We start from the raw sequence: 4,053 nt of genomic DNA, 5'->3' as shown, positions 1-4,053 counted from the left end.
TCAAATGCATGTTCTTATAAAAGAAAGAGTCAGATGGCTTCTGCCGTAGTGGCCTTTGTTCCTAGTTCACATTCTTCTGTCACAGAAGCTGGTATACTGTACAATCCTGAGGAACTAGTTATATACAATTATGCTTGTTTCAGAATAGTGGGGGGAAAGTGGAAAAACAATGTCACATTTGGGGAATTAAATGCCCATACAATCCATTACTTTTATTAAAAATATTTCTGAGCATTTATCATTCTTAGTTTTAAATAATATGGAATATACACTTGCCACATGCTAGAATCTGGGCTGGATGCTTTTTATACACATTGATTTAATCTTTACAACAATAGTACAAAACAAATGGTATAATTCCTAGTGCTACAAGAAACTGAGGCTCGGCAAGTATAAGTAACTTGCCACAAGTTGCGCAACTGGAAAGTTCCAGGGCCATCACTTGAACCATATCCGTTGATGTTGGACTAAGGGAATACATGTTAGCACCTCATTAAGCCGGTTGACTTGCCTTGGGTGAGTTCTAAGGTCTATGAACTGCCTCATATCTATCACAGGATAATTACACCTAGTCAATGAAACGTACTGGGACTCTATGAGGATTAAACGTGAGACCATGTGGAATCACGTGAACACTGAAGTTACACACAGCCCAGGACTCCTGAGCATGTGCCTGAAGAGGCATATAAGGAGGCTCATTGGAGCATTGTTTTGTAACCGTGAAAAATTTGAAGCAACCGACACGTCCATCAGCAGGAGAATGAAGAAAGAAATCACGATGGCTGGGCACGGTGGCTTGTGCCTATAATCCCAGCAATTTGGGAGGCTGAGGCGGGCAGATCACTTTGAGTCGGGAGTTTCAGACCAGCCTGGCCAACATGGTAAAACCCCATCTCGAGTTCCATCGGTAGCGGGAGCTGAGAGCAGACCAGAGAGCCCTGCGCAACCCCATCGCCTCCGCCGGCCTAATTACCATCACACCTCGGGAGCAGCCGCAGCTGCCGCAGCCAGCCCCAGTCACCATCATTTCAACTATGAGCAGCAAGGCTGAGACCCAGGAGCCGCCCGCCGCCCCCGCCCTCAGCGCCTCGGCCACCAAGCCCGGCACCACGGGCAGCGAGCGGTACAGGGAGCGGTATCTCAACGAAGGTTGTGGGAACAGTAAAATGGTTCAATGTAAGGAACAGATACAGTTTCACCAACAGGAATGACACCAAGGAAGATGTATTTGTACCCCAGACTGCCATAAAGAATAACCCCCCAGGAAGTACCTTCGCAGTGTAGGAGATGCAGAAACTGTGGAGTTTGATGTTGAAGGAGAAAAGGGTGCGGAGGCAGCACCCGTTACAGGTCCTGGTGGTGTTCCAGTTCAAGGCAGTAAATATGCAGCAGACCGTAACCATTATAGACGCTGTCCACGTCTTTGGGGTCCTCCACGCAATTACCAACAAAATTACCAGAATCGAGTGGGGAAAAAAACGAGGGATCAGAGAGTGCTCCCGAAGGCCAGGCCCAACAACGCCGGCCCTACCGCAGGCAAACGTTTCCACCTGACTCCATGCAGAGACCCTATGGGCGTCGACCACAGTATTCCAACCCTCCCCTGCAGGAAGGAGTGATGGAGGGTGCTGACAACCAGGGTGCAGGAGAACAAGGTAGACTAGTGAGGCAGAGTATGTATCGGGGATATAGACCACCGTTCCGCAGGGGCCCTCCTCGCCAAAGACAGCCTAGAGAGGACGGCAATGAAGAGGATAAAGAAAATCAAGGAGGTGACACCCAAAGTCAGCAGTCACCTCAACGTCGGTACCTCCGCAACTTCAATTACCGACACAGACGCCCAGAAAACCCTAAACCACAAGATGGCGAAGAGACCAAAGCAGCCCATCCACCAGCTGAGAATCCGTCCGCTCCCGAGGCTGAGCAGGGCGAGGCTGAGTAAATGCCGGCTTACCATCTCTACCATCATCCAGTGTAGTCATCCAACAAGAAGAAATATGAAATTCCAGCAATAAGAAATGAACAAAAGATTAGAGCCGAAGACTTTAAGTGCTTGCTTTTTGCCCGTTGACCAGATAAATAGAACTATCTGCATTATCTATGCAGCATTGGGTTATTAATTTTACCTAAAGATATCTCTTTTTGGTAATAACAAAAGTGTTTTTTTTGTTTGTTTGTTTTTAAAGCCTGGTTTTTCTCAATACATCTTTAAAGGTTTTTAAATTGTTTCATAGCTGGTCAAGTTGAGATTTTTAATTTCATTTTTAATTTGTAATAAAAGTTCACAACTTGATTTTTTCAAAGAAGTCAACAAACTCCAAGCACCTGTTAATAAAGGTCTTAATGTTTAAAAACCCATCTCTACTAAAAAAATAAAAATAAATAAAAAAAATAAAAATAAAATAAAAATAAAAAACATGATTCATTCATGCAATAGAATATTATGCAGTAGATAAAATGAACTAGATCTTACAAGTATCAATATGGATAAATCTTGAATACAAAATACTGAAAGAAAAAGTTGTAGAATGTGTAAAGTATTTGTATTAGTCTGTTCTCACACTGCTGTGAAGAAATACCCAAGACTGGGTAATTTATAAGGAAAAGAGGTTTAATTGACTCACAGTTCCGCATGGCTAAGGAGGACTCAGGAAACTTTTTACAATCATGGTGGAAGGCACTTCTTCGCAGGGCAGCAGGCGAGAGAATGCGTGTCAAGGAGGGTGGGGGGGGAGGGAAGTCCCTTATAAAACCACCAGATCTCGTGAGAACTCACTCACTATCACGAGAACAGCATGGGGAAAACAACCCCCATGATCCAATTACCTCCACCTGGTACCACCCTTGACATGTGCAGATCATTACAATTCAAGGTGAGACCTGGGTGGGAACACAGAGCCAAATCATATCAGTATTGATGTAAATTTTAAGCACACAAAAATACTATGAATTGTTTATTGAATATACACATACCAGTAAAAGTCCTAAGCTCGGATGAAAAATGTACACATATGGAATAATCCATACCTCTGAGGAGGAGGAAGGGGAATGGAATCAGGGAAGAATACAAAGGACACTACAACTGTCTCAATAATTTTTTAAATCTAAAATGAATATGGTAAATGCTAACATGTGTTCAATCTAGGTGGTGGGTAGCTACCCAATCTAGGTGTGGTGTGTTTTTGGATATGTTTAAAATAGTTCATCATTAGAGAAAAGCATCAAGTGGTAAGCAACTGTGAAACATCATTATTATAGCTATTCTTTATTGTTACTGTCACTGCCATCCAGGGACCCAGGTGACAATGCTAACCTGGAGATGGGGACACTCATGTGGGCAAAGCTGCCTGATTTACACTCAGGGCTTTTGTAAGGATTAAATGAGGGAATATCTGCAAAGGTCTTGAGCTGTGTTTGCTTCCTTCCTCTATCCCTGCCTTAATAACTAAATTAATCCCAATAGAGACCACAGGAATTATCTGTGAAAGAAACCATCCCAATACCCAACTAAATGAAATATTTCAATTATCTTAAATGAGATGATGGATGCACCTGTCCCATATGTGATTTTCAATAGCAACAATTAGCCGGGTACGGTGGCTCATGCCTTTAATCCCAGCACTTTGGGAGGCCGAGGCAGGCGTATCACTTGAGGTCAGGAGTTTGAGACCAGCCTGGCCAACATGGTGAAATCCCAACTCTGCCAAAAGTATAAAAATTAGCCAGGCATGGTGACACGTGCCTGTAATCCCAGCTACTCAGGAGGCTGAGGCAGGAGAATTGCTTGAACCTGGGAGGCAGAGGTTGCGGTGAGCCGAGATGGCGCCACTGCACTCCAGCCTGGGTGAAAGAGTGAGACTCTATCTCAAAAAAAAAAAAAAAAAAATAGTGACAACTATTGTTCTTCCAGGGAATTAGGCTGGGCCTAAAAGAGGCATGCCATTGGCTGGGTAAAAGGCAGGTCAACTGGAACCTTATCTCACGCACTTAGCTGGCTCTCAACTTCAAGACTCTGAGGCCTCCTTGCTGTACTGGGGATGTAAGAAGAGCAAG

The 4,053-nt window shown here is 44.0% G+C and overlaps 1 pseudogene; it reads left to right on the top strand.

Moving 5' to 3' along the window:
• Positions 1–1,019: 1,019 nt before the first annotated feature.
• On the top strand, positions 1,020–2,316 carry LOC117071611 (annotated as a pseudogene).
• Positions 2,317–4,053: the final 1,737 nt, after the last annotated feature.

This window comes from Trachypithecus francoisi, unplaced genomic scaffold, assembly GCF_009764315.1.
Source record: "Trachypithecus francoisi isolate TF-2019V2 unplaced genomic scaffold, Tfra_2.0 Lachesis_group3, whole genome shotgun sequence".
NCBI classification, from domain to species: Eukaryota; Metazoa; Chordata; class Mammalia; order Primates; family Cercopithecidae; genus Trachypithecus; species Trachypithecus francoisi.
The sequence above is the reverse complement of the archived record's forward strand: the minus strand, read 5'-3'. Positions and strand labels throughout refer to the sequence as shown.